Genomic DNA, 27,022 nt, shown 5'->3' on the forward strand with positions numbered 1-27,022 from the left:
GTTGATGGGTGGAGGGAGTAAGATTGAGATGGCCTTGACTTGCAAGTGAAGAAGACATCAACTTCATTCCATGTCTCCTGGAGAGATTCCTAAGTATCTGTGCTTGAGGAAGCCAACAACTCTGCAAGTAGTGTCAGGACAGGGTTTGTGCCAAAGAAAGTGCAACCCAGAGGCTAACCTGATGGCTGGGGACCAAGCCAAGAGCCATGTCCTTGATTTGGGGACATGCTCCACATGTGGATACAATGAACTGAATGTATCTCCTGAGGTTTAATATATTGAAATTCTAATCAGTACCGGTCCACACAGCCTGCTAAGAATTGGGCTGCACAGTAAGAGGTGAGTGCCAGGCAAGCAAGTGAAGTTTCATCTACTGCTCCCCACTGCTCACATTACTTGCCTAGAAATCCAAGCTCTTGGTGTGAGTAGGGCATGCTCTCTCTGAAGACACTTAGGGGAAGACCCATTCCAGATCTCTCTCTGAGCTTCTGGTGGTTCCTCAGCTAGGGTAGCACAGCTCTGGCCTTTACATGGATGGGGGCCCACCCTCATCGAGTATGATCTCATTCCAGCTACTGACATCAATGACACCTTAACATATACAGAGGTCCCGGGGGCTGAGACTCCAGCATATAAATTTTGCAGGGACACGATTTATTCCATAACAGTTACCTTCACCATCACACAAAGGTCAAGAAAAGAAAGCAACATGAGGAAGAGTCAGGAAGAGGTAGTTTGGTTCTATAGGGTCAGGGATACCCAGTCCCCAGGGGTCACAGGTCAAAGAGGAGTGGGGCTGACTCAAGACAAGTGGAGGATGGACGAGATGGCCTGAAAACTACCATGGGTCTCAACACTCTGTTGTTGCTCCGTCACTAAGTTATATCTGACTCTTTGCAGCCCCATGGACTGCAGCACGACAGGCTTCCCTGTCCTCCACTATCTCCTGGAGTTCATGTCCTTTGAATCAGTGATGCTATCTAATCCTCTCACTTCCTGTCACCCCCTTCTCCTCTGGCCCTCAATCTTTCTCAGCATTAGGGTCTTTTCCAGTGAGTTGGCCCTTCGCATCAGGTGGTCAATACTTTAAATGGTGTCAAAGGAACAGCATAAAGGCAAGTTCTAGAACACTGAGTTCTAGCAACTGACTTCATGACCCAACTGGACCCTCACTTTCTTGAGGCCTCAGCATCCAATTAAAATAATTACAGGTTCCATAACTGATCTCTGACACCCAAAACACAACATCTGCTTATCAGTTCCAAAATCCATGGGGAGATTTAAATCCCTTCTCTGCAGGACTCCAGAACTATTCATGGTTTTCTAACAATCTTTTCCTTTTCTAGCTGTAGGTAAGAACTTTCAGCTAACATTCCTGCCACTTTCAAATTAAATCAGATTAAATCGCAGGCATCCAGCCTTCTATAAAAAAATCAAATTGTTCCGATATATCTCACTCCCACAGCACATTAGACAGATGCAGCACATAAAGTAAACAGTCTAGTTAAGAAGTGCGAGTTCATTAGTTGTGGGGCTGTCAGGAGCACCCAAGAGCTGTGATAACACAACGCGGTTCCCATCTTAGAAGTCAAGCTAAATGCTTTCCATTTTTATCACCCAATTCATAACCTTGCTGTCTGGCTTTAAGAATCAATAGCCTGGTGGTTTTGGTATCCAATAAATTTGTCTTCATTTGGACGTTTTTCATTTCCCATGCCACTTGAAGAGAGAGGAGTAAGGTAAATTGTTCCTCTCATGACATTTGTGTGTTTTTTTTTTTTTTCAAATCTATAATTTCACACTGACACATTCCACAAACCAGTGAAGGCAAAGAGAGGGAAAGAGAGCAGATAGCAGAGGCCCCATCCTGAGACCAAAGCAGCTTCCAATTGGGATCATCTGGGACAATTAATTTAACAAGGGCACATGGGTAAAGGTCAACTGGTCTACCCAGGGTGACCCATTATTTACCTAGCAAAGAATTTTTACCTAGTACTTACCATGTGCCAAGCCCTGTGCTAAGTAATTTATATGACTTGTCTCATTAGTTCTCAGAGGAGAGGGGCCTGAAAGAAAAAAAGCCACTGTTTTATGTACACCCATACACAAATGGGAATATATAGTACATTTACTTATTTTGTATTTATTAGAACACTGAAACTGAAAGAAAGAAGGTAATTTCAGCTTTGTGGATAAGAAAAAGCAGAAAGAAACTTTAACAAGCATATTTAAGGCAAACTGATATATATAGGTACAGATTTAAAAATCAATACGTTTAAATCTAAAAGAAAAGTTGCAAAGGGAGCATTTCTTGAATCCAATACAAATTATGTGAATAAGGAAACGGGGACTCAGACAAGGGAATGACGTGTCCAAAGTTATCTAGAGAGCATAAGATCAGAATTAAGTCTAGATTCTGAATTTTAGTTTTCTTGAGCTGCTGTTTCAGTTTTATCATCATCATCAAATCAACACATAACTGGTCAAACCACATCTCACTCGCACAGCTTCTAGCATCCTTTCTAATCGCAGGGGTCTCCAGCCTCTGGGATCTAATGCCTGATGTTCTGACGTGGAGCTAACATAATAACAGAAATACAGTGCACAATAAATGTAATGTGCTTGAATCATCCTGAAACCATTTTCCCCATCCCTCCTAGAAAAATTATCTTCCAAAAAACCAGTCTCTGGGGCCAGAAAGTGTGGGGACCACTGTCTAATGCACCCTACTCATTAATTCTGGAAGGGCTGCTGTATTCGGGATTCACCAGGCTGACAACACAATGGTAGTAACTAAAATATGAAGAAATTCAGTGCTTTGTTTCTCAGTAAAGTTTAAAGACAAAAGAAACCTCTAAAACCCAGGCAATCCTGATCATAGGCCCAGTTTGTTGGCAGGGGGCAGTGGGGGGGGGGGGGGGTTGGAAATGACATATCCCAATTTGTTCTTGTTTACAAATACTTTTAAGTTGTTTGTCAAACAAAATGATTCTGTCTGCCAGATAAGATCCCAATTTCCTAAGCTCATTACCAGCTGATGAACAGAAAGGGTCACCCTGATGATTTAGTAATTTGGCCCTGCTGCTAAGTCACTTCAGTTGTGTCTGACCCTGTGCGACCCATAGACAGCAGCCCACCAGGCTCCCCCGTCCCTAGGATTCTCCAGGCAAGAACACTGGAGTGGGTTGTCATTTCCTTCTCCAATGCATGAAAGTGAAAAGTGAAAATGAAGTCGCTCAGTCGTGTCTGACTCTTAGCGACCCCATGGACTGCAGCCTACCAGGCTCCTCTGTCCATGGGATTTTCCAGGCCAGAGTACTGGAGTGGGGTGCCACTTGGCACTGACTCTTGTCAAAGACACTTAAAAAAAAGTCCAAGCTGTCAGGAGAGAAAGGAAATGCTGCTGCTAGGTCGCTTCAGTCGTGTCCGACTCTGTGCAACCCCATAGACAGCTCACCAGGGTCCTCTGTCCCTGGGATTCTCCAGGCAAGAATACTGGAGTGGGTTGCCATTTCCTTCTCCAAAGGAAATGCTATTTAATCCATTTTGTGCACTATTTTTGTGCAAACAAAGAGTAGATATTTACAGGCATGAGATATTAAGTCTCCACAACCAGGGCAGGACGATGAAGAAACACAAGAAAGGAGAAAGACAGAGAATGTTTAAAATGCCCCGAGTTGGAAGCCATAGTCAGTTCAGTTCAGTCCAGTCACTCAGTTGTGTCTGACTCTTTTTGACCCTATGGACTGCAGCACACCAGGCCTCCCTGTCCATCACCAACACCTGGAATCTACTCAAACTCATGTCCATTGAGTTGGTGATGCCATCCAACCATCTCATCCTCTGTCACCTGCCGGGGTCCAGCCCCAGTGGATCCAGGGAATTCGAAGCGGGGATGGCATCGGTGAACTGGATACAATAGCTTTAATTAAATATTAATCAGAGACATAAAGAGTAATAGAATAAGGATAGCTGAGTAGGAAAATTCAGCAGAGAAAAGAGGCTGAATAACTTGGTTTATGTGGAAAGCCAATAAAATTCCAGACAAGGAATTTGTGTCACCCATGTAGGCTGCAGGCGTCCTCCAGTTCTCCCCAAAGAGAGGAGACACTAAGGCCTCCCTGGTCAGATCTTAGAAGCCCAGGCAAAATTAGTAGGCTTGACGAGCCTCCATGCTCCAGATGGGAATTCAGCCAGGTGAGAGAAAGAACGACATGGGGAGACCAAGTTTCGGTGAACAAGGCCCGCACTTTATTTTTCAAAGTAGTTTTTATACCTTAAGTTGTGCATAGGGGATAATGGGTGAAGGGGTAGAGTCAGCAGTAAGCCAGGCTTTCTTCCTGAAAACTTATCATATGCAAAAGTTTAGGTGATTTACATCATCTTCTGGCCTGGAGGCCTGTCAACATTTTAAGATCCTTTTTTCAGAAAACTTATTTTTCTCTAAAGGTGATTATTCTAAAGTCAGGCGCCACTCTCCAAAAGCATTAGATAAAGTTGCATTCCTATAGGGCAAAGGTGTGGTGGGCTATAACAAGAAAAGAATTAACTCAAGGGCCCAAGGTTACAAACATTAAAGCTACTACTTACATTCCTATACACCAATTATATTAATCAGTACACTCCCAGGGACACAGTAGGTAAGGGATATGGAAACTTAGTAGCAAACATTGGCCCAAGAAGTGCAAAACCCTTCACCAATACAATTTCTAATCAATTTTTTAACTGCTCAAAGAATCTGTATTTAGACAGTTTAGAACATCTCATGCCTCTCACAGTTGGGAGGCTCTGAACAATCACATGTGGCCGGAAGAACCTATTCAGGCATGCTAGAGGACTTCCAAAGGAGTTTGTAGGTTGAAACACTCTCGTCATGCCCAGGAACTTTATTAACTGGAGCTGTAAGTTAACGCTTTTTCAGAGAGAGAGATGGTGGTGGGGGACAGCCCCCTGTAAAGTCAGAGGTGTAGGTGAGAGCACAAAGCAGTAAAGTAGGCAGATTCTGGTTTTAGGGGTAGATGCTCGAGAATTTCCAGGGGGACTCCTGAGGCTCAATCCCGCCTTTGCATATGCTGAACCTCCTTCCTCATGACCTTTGCCACGGGCAGAGTTCCTCACACTGGCTCCCGGCAGTCACCTCCATCTCCTCTTTCCTTCAGTCTTTCCCAGCATCAGGGTCTTTTCAAATGAATCAGTTCTGCACATCAGGTGGCCAAAGTATTGGAGTTTCAGCTTCAGAATCAGTCCTTCCAATGAATATTCAGGACTGATTTCCTTTAGGATGGATCAGTTGGATCTCCTTGCTGTCCAAGGGACTCTCAAGAGTCTTCTCCAACACCACAGTTCAAAAGCATCAATTCTTTGGCACTCAAGCCATAGGCAGCTCTAAATCGCCTGGAAGCCAACTCTGCCTGCCTTTTTTTTTTAATCCTGTAAGTAGCAAAAACATGGTTTCAAATTATAAAACTCGGGATCATGAGAAAATGAAGAATTCCTTAAGAAACTTGTAGTCTAGGGCATAAGTAAGTAGGGCACACTGCTTAGACGCTGGGAAGATGGAAAGATGGCTTTCCAAATTCTAATAAGGCCCTTGATAGAGGAAAACTGATGTTTTAATATGACATGCATGTTGTAATGCAAAGGAACATGAAGGTTCTTATACAAGTGTATTAATCAGAATAAGCTGAAACTCCAATACTTTGGCCATCTGATGTGAAGAAATGATTCATTTGAAAAGACCCTGATGCTGGGAAAGATCAAAGGTGGGAGGAGAAGGGGACAACAGAGGATGAGATGGTTGGATGGCATCACCAACTCAATAGACATGAGTTTGAGTAAATTCTGGGAGTTGGTGATGGACAGGGAGGCCTGGTGTGCTACAGTCCATGAGGTCACAAAGAGTCGGACATGACTGAGTGAAGTGAACTGACTGAATCAGAATAATAAAGCATCCCCAATATCTGTTTCCCAATTGTGCCATCATAAGCTGGAAGGTAAGATTCAATGTTGCTATTCCATAGCCTAGGGGCACTTCTCCTTTGAGGAATTAGTTATGTTCAAAGGTTCATATAGTCAAACCCATGGTTTTTCTAGTGCTGAGTGCTGAAGAATTGACGCTTTGGAATTGTGGTGCAGGAGAAGACTCTTGAGAGTCCCTCAGACAGCAAGGATATCAAACCAGTCAATCCTAAAGGAAATTAATCCTGAATATTCATTGGAAGGACTGATGCTGAAGCTGAAGCTCCAATACTTTGGCCACCTGATGGGACGAGTTGACTCACTGGAAAAGACCCTAATGATGGGAAAGACTGAAGGCAAAAGGACAAGGGGGTGACAGAGGATGAGATGGTTGTATGGTATCACTGACTCAAGTCACACAAACTTGAGCAAACTCTCGGAGATGGTGGAAGACAGGGAAGCTGGCATGCTGCAGTGCACATGTCACAGTTACATCCCTTGGAATTCCATTTCAGACTCTCCAGAGCTGGCAGAGGTTGTGTAGGAGAAGACGGATTCTTTTTTCCCCAGAAGTTGGGAAATGGTATGAAACATCCTGACCTTATATAAAGCCACCATGGAGGGAGGTCAGAGGCACAGTTCTCTCCCTACTCCCCAGACAGTTCTCTGCCCACTCTCTCCAGAGGGTCTCTGAGCATCTTCACCTTCCAGATCCTTTTCTCCTTTATCCCCTTAACATCCCACACAAGTCTCAGTTCTCACTTGCTCAGGGAATACCACTCCTTCTAAGCATGTACCATCTTTACAAAATACACTTATTTGCAAGGTTATTTTATTTCTTTACTTTCTTCCCCTCTAGAGTGTAAGTTCCCTCAGGGCTTCTTTCTAAGTAAAATAAATACAAGTAAAATTGCTCATATTATTTTTCACCCAATTTTAAACAGGGACGATAGAAAATTTCTGAAGATCTTTGAAACACCCTGACTTACAGGTTAATCCAAACTTCTGAAAAATTGCTGGGGAGTAAAGTTTCATGGCCTGAGGACTAGGAGGCAAGCTAGTGACTTTAATCCAAGAGGTGATGTTTTCATCCTTAGCAGGAAGTAAAAGCAGGTGGGGACTGACCAGGACATTTCCCCCTATGATCTTATTAAAAATAAGTCTTCATGGTAAAGTCTTAACATTCTTCATTACAGGAGAAATGTCTTTTAATTTCCGCAATTTCAGACTTCTATATTTTATACCAAATATAAGGGGGCAAAAGAAGATGAGCTGGCTGGATGGCGTCACTGACTCAATGGACATGAGTTTGAGCAAACTCTGGGAGATAGTGAAGGAAAAGGAAGCTTGGCGTGTTACAGTTCATGGGGTTGCACAACTTATCAACTGAACAACCACAACAAATAAAATATATTTCAAAACCAATAAAATCAATTTTGATGACCATTCTTTTGAAATATGCTTATTCCCAGTTATCTGCCAGGTCAACTCCTAATTGTCTTTCCAGACCCCACCCAACCATCTCCTCCTCCATGAAGTCTTCCCATCAGACAGAGCTCAGCTCCATCTGAGTGAGAAAATCACTCACTCAACTCCATTTTAAAAATCTTCCTATTTCAGTTTAAAAGGACTCAGTGAGAAGGTTTCTTCCTCCCTTTTCAACCCTCAATATGGCACTAGTATATCCTTACAGCCTCCAGCACTTGACAAGGGGAATTGGGAATTCTCACTGCACAGCTTCTGGCTGACAATGGCACCTGGCCAGACTTGAACACAGGATGGTTCCTTTGGTTATCTGCTGCTTATGGAGAGATTTATTCTTATTACCATAAAAGCATTCATATAAATAATAAGGTCTTAGAAGATGTGACCAAACGCTGCACAGGAAAACGGTAATGACAGAGTTGACAAACCCCTGTGCCTGCTCGTGCTTAGTTGCTTCCGTTGTGTCTGACCAACTCCTTGTGACCTCACGGACGGTAGCCCACCAGGTTCCTCTGTCCGTGGGATTACCCCAGCAAGAATACTGGAATGGGTTGCTAGGCCCTCCTCCAGGGGATCTTCCCCACCCAGGGATCGAACCCACATCACCTGTGTCCTCCTGCACTGCAGGCAGATTCTATACTTCCTAGCCACCTGGGACAAAGCCCTGCCCCACTGTAAACTCCATGGGGCCAGGGACAGAGTGTCCAGCTGGTTCTCAGCTCTGTCTGTGCACTTGGCATAGTACCTGGAATGAACTAGCCACTCAATAACTATTTGTGGAGGGAACCTGAAACTCAGGAATGCAGCTGAATCATGCAAGGACACAGCTGGAATTTCAAGCACATCTTCTTACTCTAAGACTCTTCTTACTCTAAGACCCAAACGTTTTCAACTTTGGAACTCTATACCAAACTGCTTCAAAAGCCAATAAATATTTATTTATTAAACTAAAATAGTTCTTTTCCTTGAGGTATTTGTAACCGCAAAGAAATACTTGGAATTCATACCACCCAGTAATCTCCATCTATTCTTTTGCCTTCAAAGATATGATGAAAGGCCAACTGTCCATCCATGGAAGTTGATCCAAGTTTAGGTTTACCCTGAAACACTCCACACCCAGAGGATCTACAAGTCTCACATGCCACCTTCCTAAATTCAGCAAGATATAAGAATTGACAGGTGTTTCCAAAAGCTGACTTGAATTTTTTTCCATAATAAATATCCAGAATATTTATTTAGATGACTTCTGGAGTTTCAATCCTTTTTTTTTTTTTTTTTTTTGCTTTAAATGCCCACAGGCACACGTCCTTTCAAAGTGAACTTCAGGTAAAAATTCTACCAAAAACAGCTGTGGTAACTTTTCTTTCCATGCACCATAAACAAAATTTTCTTAAAAGAACATAAAGAGCTCTGCTTCATAACTTGTATTACTTATAAAGACGAGGCTTGAAGTGAAGAAAGAATCCACTTTCCTAGAAGTAAATGAGAAAAGCCCATGAGTGATGAGATAAATCATTCAAATTAAAATGTCTGTGAGCTCCATACTGAAAAAGCTGTAGCCACTTTCAAATTTTTACCAAGTAATTGAGACATGGTGAGGATGGTCTGACAGCAGCGCTAAAGAAAGACGAACAATAAAAAGTGGTCACAAGAACTACAAAAGCAGGCTAGTTTGGGGCCATTGACTGTTGGGGCAAATGGTTCTTCACACCTGGGTAATTCCCCTGGATTACAGTACAGTACAAAGGCGAAATGAGCCACAAGAAGGAAGAGTTTTAAAAATTCAGACTTGCCTTTTTGAGAAGGGAAAAAAATACAAGTTTAGAACATCTTCCAGGAAAGCATTATGCATTTTGGGGTTTGTTTTGGGAAATTTTGCTGCCAAAAAAAGGCAAACTGTTCCTTCATCTGGAAATTCAAGTGTATGGAATACTTAATTACTAATAATGCCTTATCATTAGGCTTTGGGGGCATTTCATGGATAAATTTCCATAGGAATATTACTGCTCAGTTGAACTGTTAATAATATTATTGATGATTATGTTACATTATTATTTATTAATATATGAATAATACTATCAGCAGCATGTTATATTCAGTATAATAATACAGTGGATCATTATATAGAAATCCTCATGGACTTCCCTATGGAAGCTAAGCCAAAGGTTTGCTGCTACCATTGGGTTGGCCAAAAAGTTTGTTTGGGTTTTTCCATCCCGTGTTATGGAAAATGTCTGTGTTTCCTATAGAGGGACAGTTTGTAGAAGCTTGTGCTTCTGGTGTGTGTACTTTTTTAATAGTTGTGATTAGAGTGGAGTTGATTTGGAATGTTGTGTCAGTTCAGGTGTACAGTACAGTGCTTCAAGTTATGGACAAACCCAAACAAACCTTTTGGCCAACCAAATATTAATACTAGCACTAGTATTGCTACTATAGCACTACCATCACTAATAATGACTACTGCTGTCTTTCTAGTAAAATACTGTAACTCTTATTCTGTCTAAGGGAAAAGGAAGCCTTCATACATCTTATTTGTTAGGCGTCTGCTCCGAGCATGGAGAGCCCCTGGATCATATCATCTCACTCAATGCTCCACAATAGCCCTAAGGAGTAAAGGACACTCTTATCGTCTGTCCCCTCTTCTATCTGAGGAACAGAATGTCAGAGAGACCGAGTGGACATCGAGGCACCTGCCACCAGCACAGGGCCAATGTCCATGCTCAGACACACCAAGTTCAAGGCGAGTGTTACTGTCACTCTGTGCGACAGGACACCCTAGGACTGCAGACTTGGTGGGATGAAACAGATCAGGAGGAGAAGAACATGACCAGGAAAACCTGACATTAGGGATCCTCACAAAGAGGGCAGAATGTAGGGGACCAGCAAGGAACGAGAAGCATCTTTTACACCCTAAGGTGGCATTACAAACTAGACTCATCATCCCGTCTTCAAAAATGAAAAGCAGAGCACACACACACCAAGAAACAGAGTAACAGATGTAGAAAATAAACTTACAGTTACCAGGAGATACGTGGGGGAAGATAAATTGGTAGACTGGGATCAACACGTACAGTAGTGTGTGTGTGTGTATGTATGTATGTGTGTGTGTGTGTGTGTGTGTGTGTGTGTATGTATGTATATATATATATATATATATAAATATAAATATATATATATATATATATATATATATATATATATATATATAAATAAAACTGATGTGAAGAGCCAACTCAGTGCAAAAGACCCTGATGCTGGGAAAGAATGAGGGCAGGAAGAGAAGTGGGCAACAGAGGACGAGATGGCTGGATGATATCCATCAACTCAATGGACACGAGTCTGAGCAAACTCTGGGAGATAGTGGAGGGCAGAGAAGCTTAGTATGCTGCAGTCCATGGGGTTGCAAAGAGTCAGACACAACTGAGCAACTGCTGCTAAGTTGCTTCAGTCGTGCCTGACTCTCTTCGACCCCATAGACGGCAGCCAGCCCACCAGGCTCCCTCATCCCTGGGATTCTCCAGGCAAGAACACTGGAGTGGGTTGCCATTTCCTTCTCCAATGCATGAAAGTGAAAGTGAAGTCGCTCAGTCATGTCTGACTCTTAGCGACCCTATGGACTGCAGCCTACCAGGTTCCTCCATCCATGGGATTTTCCAGGCAAGAGTACTGGAGTGGGGTGCCATTGCCTTCTCCGGAGCAACTGAACAACAACAAAAATAAGGACCTACTGTACCGCACAGGGAACTCTGCTCAGTCTGTGATGACTTACATGGGAACAGAATCGAAAAAACAGTGGGTATGAGTTTATGTATAACTGAATCAACTGTACTGTATACAAATAGCACAACACTGCAAATCAACTATCTTCCAATAAAAATTATAAAAAGTACACACACCAAAAATACAGGCTTCCAGACTGTCCCTCCTTAGGAAGAGCCCCTGCCCCACTGTTCACACCAGTCTCCCTCACTCCCTTTGCTACCCAACACACCTGACTCCCAGGGGAACACAGACTTCCCTTTCTGAGGGGCCCAAGAGTTTTCCCCAAACACCACCCCTGAAAAAAACAAAGAAAGGAAAAGGAGGGCAGGGGCCACATAGGGTGAGAGGCAGAAGGAACCATATTACTGACCATCTAGTACTATTTTATTCAACATCCACAAATGATTTTTCACAAAAACAACAAAGACCCCCATGTGCATTCAGAGAAGGGAGGTCCGTGACTGGTTGGGCCATCACACACCATGCCTTCCTGATTTCGGAGATGCCCACTGCACTCCCAAGGCGTCTCCAAGACAGGTTTTCCATGGGACATCATCACTCACATTAGTGATCTGAAAAAGACTTGGAAACATGTCCCAGAAGTTTGAAATTTCACTCTCTCACCATTCTGGATTGCTCCAGGACTGCCAATTTCCAAAACTGCAACAGCTGGGGAAGAAAGTAAACAGCCAACTGCCCTGTATCTGGTAGGGGACACTGGCCTTCTCCAATTTTAGAGGAGGAAGAACACCAGAGATCTCAGCTCCTGCCTGGCATCCCCACAACTGAGCAGAAAGGACCCTCCCAACCAGGGAACAGCTGCTCCCAACAGCTCCCCCATCTTTATTTGAATTAGGACTTTGGTTTCATTTTATTACAATTTCACTGTAGGAAATGAAAGCCTCCACTGCCCAGTCCCCACCTGCAAACCTGAAACCCAGCACTGGTTGTGAGTGAGGAGAGAAGAATTCCCCTTCTCTCAGGAGCAAGACTTTCCTTCCAGAATATGAATGTAGTAGTAGTAGTGTTAGTCACTCAGTTGTGTCCGACTCTTTGCAACCCCATGGACTGCAGTCCGCCAGGATCCTCTGTCCATGGGATTCTTCAGGTAAGAATACTGGAGTAGGTTGCCGTTTCCTTCTCCAGGGGATCTTCCCAACCCAGGGATCAAACCTAGATCTCCTACGTTGCAGGCAGATTCTGTACCATCTGAGCTACAAAGATATGGACAGCAGCTGTCAATTTCCGAGTACCCCCTGCCACCCCTCAAGAACTCAGGGAAACTTCCTCCTACAGAGAACGTTCCCTAGCTCCTCTCCTAACCCACCTGGGAGGTTTGCCTTCCTTCCTCCTCCAGGCAGGCTTCTGCTTATTTAAATAAGGCCAGCCCCCTCTTTTCCTCAAAAATCTGTCTTTTTCTTGCCTCTCTGTTATAATCATAAAAAAAGGTGAAGGAATTTCTTGCTTTCATGCAAACAGATCTGAAAATAAAGAAAAACTAACAAAAACAGAACAGATAGAGGTAGCTCTTCTTTTGTTTTCTTCTGCATTTTGGGTTTGTTCTTTTTTTTTTTTTTGCAAAAGAATGTGTTTAATTTCCAAGTTTTCTGTAGGGGCTCTCTCTCCTCCAACTGCAAGCAAAATAAAGAATAACCTGGGTGTGGATACTGTAAGGCCAAAGGCATGAAGATAAGTCTATGCTTGACGAGATGCTCACTCTCCTAAACTCCCAAATCCACAATCTTCCCAAGACCTGCATTCAAGTCCGTGAAGTAGTTGGCAGGACCCCATGCATCTGTGCATATAATTTGTGGATAATTTGCAAATGCTGAAGGACACTGTGTTTTTTACCAGATAGTGGACCACAAAAGATGGTGTCTGGTGGGAAGGAAGGAAGGAGGGAGGGAAAGGAGGGTGAAAGAGGGGAGGGGGGCCAAAGCCGTGGCATCTCAGGCACCAGTAGTTCCAGGAGGCCTTGGAGACTCGGGCTAGAGCATGGGGTGTCTGTCCACAGACCTAACTTTTCCAGCCAATACTGCTCTCAGGAGAAGCAAGGAGGCAGCAGATCTCACAGGAACCAGTGGCTATGACAGCTGATCCTCTTGGCTTTTCGGGCAGATATTTCAAAGCCAACTTGCCCTTTCACTGCTATGTAGCCATGGGCAACTCACACAAGTTCTCTAAACTCAAGTGTCCTCATCTGTGCAGCAGACAGACTCAATCACCCAAAGTGAGACCATCTCTAGAGTGAAAAGGAGCTCCATTCACAGAAACCAAATACCAGAAGGTGATGGACATATGATGATGTTAGGAGTGGCTTCCCCATCTCTAGCATGGACTAGGGCTCAGCGAGTGGTCTTCCTAGTCCCTAGCACAGAACAGGACTCCATGAGTGGTCTTCCTCATCTCTAAGCATGGACTAGGACTCAGTGAGTGGTCATCATTGCTGCGGGTCCTGTTTGAAGAGAACTGATCCCCAAAGAGATTCTGGTTCCATTTTTATCAACTGTGTCACCCAGCAGAAATGAATGAATCTCTCAGCCTCACATATCTTCATCTAAAAAGTGGGATGACACAATAGTAGCAACCTGTAAGACTACTGAAAGCTCAGCGTGGAATAATGTAAGTAAAGCAATGAGCAGAATGCCTGGCGTACAGTATATATTTGGTGAACTCTTAGTGATAACAATCACTGCTACTTACTTATATTTCTGTTTACATAGATGTTACCAATTTGATTCTGGCAGATTAATGGACATATGTATATGGAGGTATACAAATATGTGTGTGTGTGTTCATATGTGTGTGTGTGTGTGTGTGTGTGTGTGTGTGTGTGTTGTAAACACAGTAGATATAATGATTGAGTGTAGACTCTGGAGGCACACTGCCTAGGTTCAAATCCTGCCTCTGCCACCCACAGGGTGTGTGATTTTATGCAATTCAACTGGCATCTCTGGACCTGTTTCCTCATCTGTAAAATGTGATAAAAAATTATACCTATCTCATAGGGATTTTGTGACGTTTAAGTATACATTATATATGAAAATAGCAAAATCCTCGAAGGAAGAGGAGAGGTGTTTCTACCTTAAAAGTGACATGATAAGACTTGGGTTCTTCTAAGAGCATTTCAAAAGGTGCTCATTAAAGTGAAACCCTACAAAAAACATGAGAAACAGATGGGTTATATTCAATGGAATACTACTCAGCCACAGAAAAGAATGAAATTTTGCCACATGCAGCAACATGGACAGACTTGGGGCTTCCCAGGTGGCGCAGTGATAAAGAATCTACCTGCCAATGCAGGAGACATGGGTTCGACCCCCAAGTCGAGAAGATCCCCTGGAGAAGAAAATGGCAACCCAATGCAGTATTCTTGCCTGGAAAATTCCATGGACAGAGGAGCCTGGTAGGTAAGCTACAGTCCATGGAGTCACAAAGAGTCAGACACGACTTAGTGACTGAGCACGGGGTTAAGCACAGGAGGATGGACTTGGACGACACTATGCTAAGTGAGACAAGTCAGACAGAGAAGGATAAATCCTATATGATACTGCTGATATGTGGCATCTAAATACAACAGACTAGCAATGATAACAAAGCAGCAGCAGACTCACAAATATGGAGAACAGACTAGCAGTTGCCAGTGGCAGGGAGGGGGCAATCTAGGGGTGGGGAGTGAGAGGTACAAACTCCTGGGTGTACAACAGGCTCAAGGATGTACTGTACAACTGGGGGAATACAGCCAACACTGCATAACAATCATAAATGGAAGTAACCTTTAAAAATTGCAGACAAAATAAAAAATAAATTTAAAGAATACATTTTTTAGAAAAAGAAACAGATGGAGTGGGTGGGTGCATAAGTGGGTGACTGGATTTCAAGTAAATGTGGAAGTAGGTGGATGAATGGGAGGGAAGGACACCCCTCGCATCCCGGCCATCCACCTTCCCAGCTGTGCCTTCAGTCCCTCAGCTACCATCGCCTTCTCGGAAGGAGCCCTCATAGCCCCACCTTGCCTTGTGCAGGTGACCTGAGGCCTCTGAAACTTGTCATCCACCCGCTTTACCTCCCAGGCATTTGCTCCTCTCCCCACCTCCCAAAAGGTCCCCATGACCTAGCCCTTTGGGTTTGGAGGGGGGTTCATCACCTCAGGTCTTCTGGTTGGTTGCATTCAGTGTAATTAAAGCCCCCATGCCAGTGACTGACTCAGGGTCTGCATGGGGTCTGAGTTGCTCTGATGATTGTAGAACCCACAGTGGTTGAGGGAAGAGAACACAGCCTGGAAACACGCCTGAGACAGTCTGTGCCCTGGTCAATCTTGGCCTGAAGATCAGCCGGTCAGTCAGTGGCTTATCTTGTTTTACTGTTACTGTTTTTTATTTTGGCAATGCTGGGTCTTCATTGCAGCCCATGGGCTTCTCTAGTTGCAGCATGTGGGATCTTAGTTCCCTGAGCAGGGATCAAACCTGGGTCCCCTGCATTGGGAGCATAGAGTCTTAACCACTGAACCACCAAGGAAGTCTCTCAATATCTTTTTTTCCTCTTAACAGACTCCTCTGCCAAAACAGCATTTTAAATTTTGATTAAGCCCAATGTATCCTTTTTGTTTATGAGTTGTGACTTGCGTGTCCCCCTCCCCCTCTTTTTTAACCCCAAATTAGTAAAGACACTTGAGTCAATCCTTAACCCTCCTATGACTCAGTTTCCTCACATGTAAAATGGGGAGAGTAATTATAGCACCTACTTAATGAGTTATTTTAAGAATGCAGAGTTGAACTATATAAAGCACTTACACAGTACCCAACACACAGTGCTTGCTGTTATTATTAGTACTATTATTAGAAAATGTGTAATACCTTCGTTTGCTCAGACGACCTTGGGAAAATCCTGACAGCAAATGCCGGATAATTAACTATGAAAAAAATGCAGGTGAACAAACATCTGTGCAAAGGAAAGACCTGGTGGAGGCAGAGATGACTAAAGAATGCCCTGAATACATAAATTGGGCCAAGTTTCTCAAACAAAAGGTAAATCAGAAACAAAAGGAATTGTGACCCAAGGCAAAGCCAAAATAAAATCTATAATTTGGCTTCTTCCCCTCACAACTGCAGACTCCATTACCACTGTTCCCATTTCAAAGAGCTCAGCATTGCAAAGGAGGCACAAGAAAGGGGGGCTTTGGACGCCTGAGCATTTAGAGAAAAGTTCTTAGGCCCTGCTGAATGTTCCAAACCACTCAGTGTGAGTGTGTCCTTTGATTCCCACTGGCAGGTGAGGAAGGGTAATCTCCATTTGCCTTAGGACACAGCTGTGTCCTTAGCTGTGTACTAATGGGTGGCTCTGTGCCAGCTTAATGCCAAATGAAAAGAGTATTTTAAATTAACCTTTGGGGAACTCCCACAAGAGGAGGCTGTCTTCCCTTTACTTTGCTTAAATGACCATGAAGGTGGGGACAGAGAACAGCCCAGCGCTGGTGCCCTTGTTTGGATAATCTCCCAGGACACATGGTAGGATGCCTGTTACTTTCCACCTGGAAGTATTTGTTTCCACATCTCCCTACCCCAGGCCATACACAGGAGAGCAGGGACCCCAGTCAGCTCTCTTGTACCTCAGTGCCTGGGACATAATCAATGTTCAGTAATGGAACAAGTTGCCTGGCAACACTGGATGGCTGGGTGAACAGGTAAGTGGATGGATAGGAAGATGGGTAGATGGATGGACAGACGGATAAAAATTGAAAGAAGAGTAAGGGATGCCAGGGAAAAGCAAAGTATTCTTTCTCCAAATCATCCAATTCTACTAATGCCTTACAGTCACTTCTGTATCTCCCTCGAGACAAGAATCATAACGCCTCTCTTCAATAAAAGCTACTGTTACATCAGAGAAGTGGCAGAGAACTTCATTTCCCCAAAGTTCAGGGAATTCTGCTTTTACAGAACTTACATTTTCTCCCTCAAATTGAGATTGTATTTGTCTACATCTATCACTTCTATAGTTTACACGGCGCACCATATGCAGAAATGGCTCGAGAACAAGTCACCCATGGAAGCATGTTAGGATGTGAGTCAGTTTCTAAAGTTAAACTCACCTGGAGAGCTGCCCATTTTATGATGTGTTATGCATAGAGTGAGAACCCAGGAGATGCTAACGGCATTAAGTGGTCTATAACGTAATATGACTGATGGTTTAATAAAGCAAACAAAAAGAAAAGGGGATGGGGGTGTCAGAGCCCTCAGGTTCCATGACTCTCCAGCCGGACTCACACACCTAGCACAAACCCATGCATACTCATGACTATGACTTCTTACAGCTAAAGGACACAAAGTAGAATCAGCAAAGGGTAAAGGAAAGTGGGGTTAAATCTGAGGAAACCAGGCATAAGCTTTGAGGGTCCCCTCCCAGTGGAGTCACCCAGGATGCACCTAATTCACCCAGCAATGAGCTGTGACCACACATATGACATGGTCCACAGGGGAAACTCCTTGGAAACTCAGCATCCAGTGTTTCCACTGGGGACTCGCAGCTAAGCATCCTTTGCCTAACATGTACTAAAAGCCTGGACATGCAGAAGGAAAGAAGTGTTCAGCATGAACGATACTGTCTATACAAATGGTGTAGGCACAGGAAGTCACTCTTCTGAGCTTTAGGAAAGGTGGGATCCCTTGATCCCTAGCCTCAAGCCAATGGCTTTCTACAGATAGTGGTCAGGCTCATTAAGTCAACTTCTTCTCCAGAGGGGGTACACACAAATGAATTTTGGCCAGAGTAGTCTTCTTGGGAAGTCATTCACTGATTCCAACAATGCTGCCTTTGTTCATAACAGTTTGGGATTTCTCTTTGGCAATTGCCTAAGAGCCCTGTGTGCAATATTTCTGAAACTTCAACCCATGCAGATGGACCTTATCTCCAACAACCAAGGTATAGACAAGCCTCTTTGGTTCAAACCACAAATTAACAATAAAATAATAAAACTGGGTCCTTCTATCTTGGTCTCCAAACACAGAGGGCAAAGGCCATCCCTCCATTCATTCTTCAAACACATATTTGTGTGTGTGTGTTCAGTTGTGTCCAACTCTTTGCAGCCTCTGCCCTCCAGGTTCCTCTGTCCATGGAAATTTCCAGGCAATAATACTGGAGTGGGTTGCCATTTCCTACTCTAGGGATCTTCCCAACCCAGGGATCAAACCCACGTCTTTTGGATCTCCTTCATTGCCAGGCAGATTCTTTACCACTAGTGCCACCTCGGGAGCCCTAAACATGTATTTGGCACCTCTGACTTCAGATGATTTGTTAGTTGCTAGGGACACGCGTATGAGAAAGATGGCTGTAAGAACCCACAGCCCCACTCACTGCTGTTCAGTACAATAAACACTTACCATGCACATACCTGGGCACTGCTTCCCAGGGAAAGCTCTGCAGAGAGCCAGCTGTATTTGTGTGGTTTTGATACCATGAACAACCTACTTTTATTTTCCCCTGGGAGTAAGGCTGTAACTCTTTGCTTAAAAAAAAAAAAAAAAAAGGAAATCTGTTTTTAAAAATAACTGAACTGGCCCCCAGTGTTCCCAGTGCAGCCCAGATTTTATTTTTCCAGGGCACGAAGAGAGAGCAGCCAAGTTCAGGCTCCCCTTCTCTGCTCTCACTCATTCTCTTACCAATCTCAGCCAGGCTTATGGCCTGAAATGCCACCCAAATGCCGGCAACTCCCAAACTCTATCTCCCAGCCCAAGTTTGCTCTAGAACCCCAGGCTCGTAGCCAGCCACCTGCCAGCCCAGTGTCTTCACGCAGCTATCCACCTGAAAAGCATTGCTAATTCCATAAGACTAAAACCAAACTACTAATATCCTCTTCCAAATTGGTTATCCCTATGATCTTTCCCATTACAGAAAATGGAAGTCTCCCCCATTTCTTCTATTAATTGCTGCTCAGTGAGAAACTAGATTCACCACTGACTCCTTGCTTTCTGTTAGTTGGCACAGCCAAAGTATTGAACCAGTCTTGAAAGCACATCCAGATTCTGATTACTTCCCACCACTATTGCTACTGCAATTCTGGTCCAAGCCAGCAGCATCTCTTGCCTGAATTACTGTCCCTGTTTCCTAACTATATTGCTTCCTTGACCCTTGGAATCAGAGGAGTTCTTTTGAAAAGCAAGCGGGTCATCTCTACCCTGCTGGGAGCCCTCCAGTGGTTCTCTTACTCCATTTAACTTCGAGTAAACACCCTACATGTGATTTTCCCTGTCTGACCTCAGCTCTTAGCAGGGCCACCATGTGACACAAGCTCAACGTGCCCTGAATAAGGGGAGCGGACAGGATAGGTGAAAATCCAACCCACCCCTCTCATGGGCCCTGGCCTCAGGCTGTACCTCCAAGGAGCTGTCTTTCTCATTTGTACAAAGGCACCTGGGGGACAGAGGAAGTGCTGTCTCACCCTCCTCCTCACTCAGCCTGTTTCTAGACTACAATGGCTATAATAGGGAAGAACAAATATGACTCCATACTGGAGCTGTTTCTTTAACTTTGGTATACTATTGCATTTGCTATAAAGTTAAGAACGCTGTCTATACCCCAAAATATACAAGACAGCCTATTCTCTGGGCTCTGACCTTTAGAGGTGTAACACTTTTCATTCATACAGAGACAAACACTTGCAGAACAGAGAATAACATTTGTCTTGCTGGAGGTTTATGTGAACATTGTGACCAGACCTAGGTGGACAGCTTCAAGAACAAAGACTTCTCGCACCCCTTCCCCTTTTTGTATAAAAGAAGCCTGAATTCTAATTCAGATGACAGTTCTTTGGGACACTAGTCCACCACATTCTTGATCAACAGACTTTCTGAATAAAGTTGCTATTTCTTGTTCAGCCCTTCATCTCTTGATTCACTGGTGTATTGTACAGCAAGCAGTATGAGTTTGGACTCCGTCACATGGCCACACTCTCTTTAGCCCTTTGCCTTGCTATGCCCTCTGCCTGGGATGTTCTTTCCCCCACCTCCTTCAGGATCCCTCAGCTGTCCCCTAATACATGCCTATGTAAAATGACAGCCCATCACCCCCCACCACATCATGTCCTATTTCCCTTACCTTTCCTTTCTTATATGCTGAAACATTCACTATCACTGTGAGCATTGTTTAATGTCCATCTTTCCTCCCTAGAATTTTTTTTTTACCATTTAAATAAATTTATCAAAGTGAAATGCAACATACCACAAAATTAACTATTTTAAAGTGAACTATCCATCCACCACCATTTAGTGCACTCACAGTGCTGTGCACCCAGCATCTCTATCTATTTTCAAAGCAGTTCCATCACTCCAAATAAACCCCTATACACTAGGCAGTTTCTCCCCATCCCCTCTCTGCCCCCTTCCCCAGCAAACCTTGATCATGATCAACTTGGATTTTTGTCTCTAGAGATGAACTATTCTGGATGGTTCACATAAATGGGATGATACAATATGGGACCTTTCTAGTGTCTGACTTCTTTCACTGTCTCTCAGTAGAATTTAAGCTTATGACAAGTCTTTGTGTTATTCACCACTTGTATTTCCTGTGCCAAGAAGTTGTGCCTGGTCAAAAAAAACACACAAAAATACAAAAACAAAACAAGTAGGTAAATTTTTAAGTGTCTGTTAAGTGAATGAACAGATGGACAAGTAGAATGAATGAATGAATGAATAAAGGGTCACATCATCCAGAAGAAGAAGAAATAAGCAAAAGCAGATTGAAGCAAGGCTCCCTGAAGGAGTTGAGAGGATCAGACGTAACTGTGAAACCAAATCCAGAGATGGCGGCAGCAAACCTGGCTATACACACATGTTCGAATGGCCCAGAGTCTGAGTCTGGCCTTCAGGACAGTCTGGAGCTGTACAAATGAACCTGGTGTTTTCTAGATGCAGTGCTTACTGGACCTTCAGCAAAAACACCTCTTTACGTAATCACATATTGGACGAAAACAAATAGCTTCTTGAACACTTTCCAAGAACGTGGCTATGTCATTACATTGAAATTATCTGTAACATGACATCTCCCCAACTATAAACTCCTTGAAAATGGGAAGTGAGCTTATTTATCTTTACATTCTGGTCCCCAGAGCAGTACTCAGGCCCCTGAAACTTGTCAGGGATACCGACTGCCCTGCTCAAAGGGAGTCAATGAGACTCAGAGCTGACCTCAAATCTTCTCCCTTGCATTTTCAAACTGTGCAGCTCCCAAAAACCCAGTGTGATCAGTAGTTTGGCACAGCAGGTGAGACCACAGAGAGTTATAAAGAGCAAAGCCTTGGAGAGAGCTTGCCTGGATAAAAATCCCAGCTCTGCCACTTCCAAGCGTGTGACCTTGGCTAACCTTCTCAACTTCTCTGCGCTCAGTTTCATCATCTGCAAAACCAGGATGATAGCCATCTTCTTCACAGAACTGTTGGGAAGTGAATAAGTTAATCCATAAGAAGTGCTTACAATAGGGACCAGTGCATAGTAAGTGCTTACTTAGTAAGCTTTTGTGTTTACAACCACGTATTAAATTTTTAAGTTCCTGCTCTTTAAGTTTCTTCATCTCCTTATCCGAAATAAGAAGGGTGAAGACTTGCCAGAGAGCTGGGAGAAGTCAGCAAGAGAACACACACAAACCCTCCCCACCTGTCACAACGGTGCTTGACACAAATAAGTGTGTGTGAGAGGGGGGTGGGAATCCAGATGACACGCCTTCTTCAGTCACATATAAATTTAATCAACTATTATTTGCTGAGTGTTTACAAATCTTGAAGGAGGCACTTTGCACAACTCTGGGATCAAATGTAAATAAGACCCAGAAATCTCCCCATCCCAAGGATGCTTAAGATCTGATACTAGAGACAGATGCAGTCCAAATGGTGATGTGTGCACGGGGATTGTATTTCTCCGAGGATGTGACAACAGGAATTTCACAATCCACTATACTGTGCTTCAGGGACCCTCAGGCTGTTCACAATACCATCGTCAGGCTCTGAGTACATCAGGACAGAACTGCTCTGCCCAGGCACAGCTACATGACTTACTCTGGCCGATGAAATAAGAACACAAGTGATGAAGAGGAAGCTTTAAGAACCAGTTGTGTGCCTTCCTCTCTCTGCTAAGATGACCAACAATAGTCTTGATGGGGTGGCCTCACCATCCTGGATCCCATGGTGAAAACAGCACGGAACGGAGCCCCAGGAGACTGAACTTGGATGGACACACAGTATGGGGAAAACTCTGATTATCATCTGCCTCTGAGATGTGCTGCCCAGCATCATGTGCTCTCCTGACATGTGCGTGGTTAACTTTTGAGTGGAAGTTGGGTAACTTGGGCATTCAAAATAAGTGGGGAACTTGGAGCTCTTCCTTCTTCTAACTGCCAGAATCCTACGAGCTGTTCCTCCCTGAAGTCAGCCAAAGGGCTGTTCCATCACCAGCTGTGGTGGGACTGCTTTCATTCCTCCTGGTATTACTGTATTTCTCACAAATATCTCATTAAGGCAATTATCAGCCATTAGCACAGTAGCCCGAACATCAGTACAATCACACACATTAATAAAACACAATTTAGCAGAGCGAGTAAAGGCATGAACAAACCAGGCTCCCTTGTGCAGCACTGCTGGCTTGAGCTGGAGAGAATTTCCACGAAAAGAAAGCCATGCATTTCACAGAAGCCTGCCAGTCTCAGCACCTTCTGAGTCATCATTTGCCTGCAATTCAGTTCTACCAACAAAACCTGAAGTCTTGAAGGATAAGGAGGTGTCTGACAGGCAGAAAAAGTTAATATGCTTTCCAAGAGGGAAAAAGAATCTCCAAATCTTGGAAACATGGGAGAATATGTCAGATCTAGAGAGTGGGGAAGTTGAGATCTGATGTATAGAGGTAGGGCCCAAGGCCAGGAAGGACCCCGCCTGGGAACAGATTTATACATCCTATTAAGCTGTTTGGACTTTTTCTAGAGGCAATGAGGAGTGACCAAGGAGGCTTAAGCAGGGGCTGCATGAGCTGCTCTGAGCTTTAGAAAAACCACTGTGGCAGCAGGAGAATGATGGATTAGAAGACAAAGGGAGGAGGACACCAGGCTAGTACAACACTCCAGGTCAGAGAGGATGGGAACCCTGCCCAAGGCCGTGACAGATGGAGGTGAAAAGACTTGCCAGCAACACCAGGAGGGAATGGACTACCTGGTCTAAAGCTCAACCTGATGACCTAAGCAAGACAGGGGCAAGGAGAGGGAAAACTGTAGAGAGAATATGTTTCTAAGGATGACTCTGAGATGTCAACCTTGGGGACATAATGATGCCACTAAAAGAGATTTGAAAAATTTGTTTTGATAGGTTTAATCTAGTGGACCAGTGCAGAAGACAATTAACACATGTAAATATAGACCTTAAAAACTCATTTCTTTTCTTCCTCAAGAGGATTTAATATCTGATGCTCCAGGAACAGAGGCCCCAGAGAACCTGTTCATGAGATCACAGCCATGCTAATAAGCTCCAGCAAGCTCTGAAGGTACTGGGAATCATGCTTGCCCTACTCTGCCTTCCTAAGATTCCAAAAGAGTAACTCACCTGCCCATAGCTTGTGACAGACAGTTTCGTTTTGGACAAGGCTCTTTTGGGCATGTATTGTCTTTCCCTTGTCATTACATCCCCCAGATGTTTGCCCAAGTGATGGCTCTCTGTAACACAATGTCATTTCCATCCACTCAAGTCCCCAAGGGAAACCAGGACTCAAACCAGAGCGTTCCATTGCACATTCCAGCCAGGGTTGGTTGTCATTGCTAAGACCTCACTCAATCACATGTTCATCTTTGATCCACATGGCCAGGGCACAGATGGTCCATCCATCTAACAGATCCTCTGAGATATCCCCTTAGGATGCTGGTCCATTGCTGAGTTTCCCTTTGTGTAGAGTAATTCATTCCATAAACACAGTTAGACCTCAACAGCTGTCCAGGCCAAGAACACAACACTGATCAGGATGTTCCTTCACAGTTTGTTCACTCATCCACAAACATGAACTCGGCCGTGACAGCACTCCAGACCCCAGACAGTGAAGCATGGAGATGAAAAGAAAACCAGCTGTCCTTCAAGGAATTCATGGCTTCCTCAAGGAGACAAAGAAAGAAGAAGACAAAGTACAGGTATATTTATTGTGATTGGTTCTGGTGGCTTTCTGGTTTTTCTTCCCACTAGGTGGTACCAAGTTAGCATATAAATTCAGGCTATTAGTTTAGATTTGGTTTCAGTGCTTGTCCTAAGTCACTTCAGGCAGCTATGACAAAGTACCATACACTGACTGGCTAATAAAAAAAATAAGTTATTTCTCATAATTCTGGAGGTTGGAGAGTCTGAAATCTGGGTGTGATATGGGTATATTTCCAAAAGCTTAACATCCTTATTTGGGATAGCTTATTGCCTCTTAGAATGGCACTTCTGAATGCAGGAGATGTTTGTAACAGCACCACTGAATGTCTGTGTCACCCCCTCGACATGTATATGTGCTAGGTAGACTGCTTCACTCATGTCCGACTCTTTGGAGTCAGTAGTGGTAGAGCAGGTGGTGGTGACTCTTATAAGGGCACTAATTCCATTCATGGGGGTTCCATCTTTATGCTCTCATTTAATCATAACTAACTCCAAAGGTCCCACCTCCTAATACCACCTCTTTAGGGACTAGATTTCAACATATGAATGACTGGGGAGGGGAGATGACACAGACATCCAGTCTATTGCAGGGGTGTTATCAGAAACATCTAGTGCGTTAAGAAGTGCCATTCTAAGGAGCTGTCCCAGGTAAGGATGTCAAGCTTGTAGAAATATAACCAGTATCACATAGATTGTTTTGTTCAGCCCCTGACAGTCAAGTATCCCAGGATCAGAAACAGAACAGGGTGCCCGTGCTGTCCCCCACCCACACACATCTTGGTAGAAAAGGTACATCTCGCATGTAGGACCCCTTTTGCCTAAGAGACCAGGGGACACATGAAAAAGGATGGAGAAGAGTGAGCACTCATTTTCAGAGGCAGTGATGTGCTGCTGGTCCCATGTAAACACAATCATCAGGAAACAGTCCTCTACCTCTACCTATCTCAGCTCTCCACTCAGATGACAAAACACTGCTCAGGATACTCTATATCTTCTGCTCAAAGATGTTGTGTGTGTGTGTGTGTGTGTATGGGGGGAGGGCGGCTTCCCTGGTGGCCTAGTGGTTAAGAACTCAGCTGCCAATGAAGGGGACACTGGTTCAATCCCCAGTCCAGGCAGATCCCACATGCTACAGAGCAACTAAGCCCACGCACCGTAACTACTGAGCCAGAGTTCCAGAGCCCACGAGCCTCAACTACTGGTCCCGTGTGCCACAACTACGGAAGCCTGCCTGCTCTAGAATCTGTGCTCTGCCACAAGTGAAGCCACCATAGTAAGAAGCCCATGTACCACAGAGAAAAGTAGCCCCCGCTCATCGCTCGTATGCTCGTTGCATAGAGAATGCCTATGCAGCAACCAAGACCCAGCCCAGCCTGTCCAACAAACAAACAAAAAGCTCATGGGGAAATGCATGTTCACTAAGAACACAGTAAGCCCAGGCACTGCTGAGCAACATACTCTTCCCCATTTTGATGGGTATTTCCAGTTTAACTCCCCTGCATTCTGTAATGCTCCCAATTTAAAAGCCCGTACAGGAAAATCTTAAGATTGAAACAAATATCCCATGAACACTGAGCAGATACAGAGAGGGAAACAAAAATTTACTGAGTATTCAAATCACATCAGATATACTCAAAACTCTTGCCATGAGCTTAAAAGATAACGATTTTTTTCCATTTTACAGAACAAACAAACAAACAAAAAAAAAAACTATCATTAGGATTAAGTTACTGATCATAATGTGGGGTGGGAAAGATGTCTTGAGGCCAAGATTCCACGTCAGCTCTGTCTGACCTCCAAAATTAATATCCTCTTGATGACATACGTTTAACTCTCATTCAATCATCTCCAATTTCAGGATGCTCTCCTCGAAAGGCTAGTATGACGGACTGTCACCCTCCTCTAAGTGCCTCAATCACTCAAGTCATCCTCCTCAACCCAACCTCATCCACCACAATCCGTCCCTGGAGCTAAGACACCAGGTGTGTGTCAGGCCAGAAGTGACAGTTTACCAATCACCTCCAACGGGGCCAAACACAGCACCTGGTTTCTGGCTCGCCCATGACAACAACAGTGGCTGTGACGGTTCCTTTGATGTCAACTTGGCCTAGAGTCCCCAGGTATTCACCAAACACTAGTCTCAGCAATCCTGTGAAGGTATTTTGTAGATAGACACGGGCAACATCTACAGTCAGATAACTTTAAGTAAAAGAGAGGACCCTCAATGATGGGAGTGGGCCTCATTCAATCAGTCAAAGGCCTCTGGGGCAAAACTTGAGGTGGAGGTTTCCCAGAGAAGAAGAAATTCTGCCTTCAGACTGCAGCATTCTCTCCTGCCTGAGGTCCCAGCCTGCTGGCTGCCCCATAAACTTCAGACTTGCCAGGCTCAATAGTCATGTGAGCTGATCCCTTACACCTAAGCCTCTGGGAATATGTATATCTGTATCTGCTTATATCTACAGCTCCCATCGGTTCTATTGCTCTGAACACTGAATGAAACAGCAACCACCATATGCATAACGTCATGTCATGTAAACCATTCACTTCCATTAGACTGACTTTCCTATGGATGAGGAAACCGCAGCTCCCTGCAGCCAAATTACACAGATGTTACTAACAGAGCCTTGATTTAGGCTCAGACCTTCACACTCAATATGGTAATAATGC

General features: G+C 44.1%; 1 protein-coding gene across 5 annotated transcripts in view; it reads right to left on the reverse strand.

Annotated features, from left to right (window-relative positions):
* LARGE1 (LARGE xylosyl- and glucuronyltransferase 1) overlaps nt 1–27,022 on the reverse strand; it is a 609,153-nt gene that overhangs the window by 471,621 nt on the left and 110,510 nt on the right. The window contains exon 1 of one of the 5 annotated variants that reach the window (XM_070788586.1): nt 2,001–2,022. The exons of the other annotated variants lie outside the window; for them this stretch is intronic. The gene's annotated coding sequence lies outside the window, so the exon portion shown is untranslated. Of the gene's footprint in view, nt 1–2,000; nt 2,023–27,022 lie in introns of those variants that run through there. 5 annotated transcript variants of the gene reach the window in all.

Source organism: Bos indicus, chromosome 5 (genome assembly GCF_029378745.1).
Source record: "Bos indicus isolate NIAB-ARS_2022 breed Sahiwal x Tharparkar chromosome 5, NIAB-ARS_B.indTharparkar_mat_pri_1.0, whole genome shotgun sequence".
NCBI classification, from domain to species: domain Eukaryota; kingdom Metazoa; phylum Chordata; class Mammalia; order Artiodactyla; family Bovidae; genus Bos; species Bos indicus.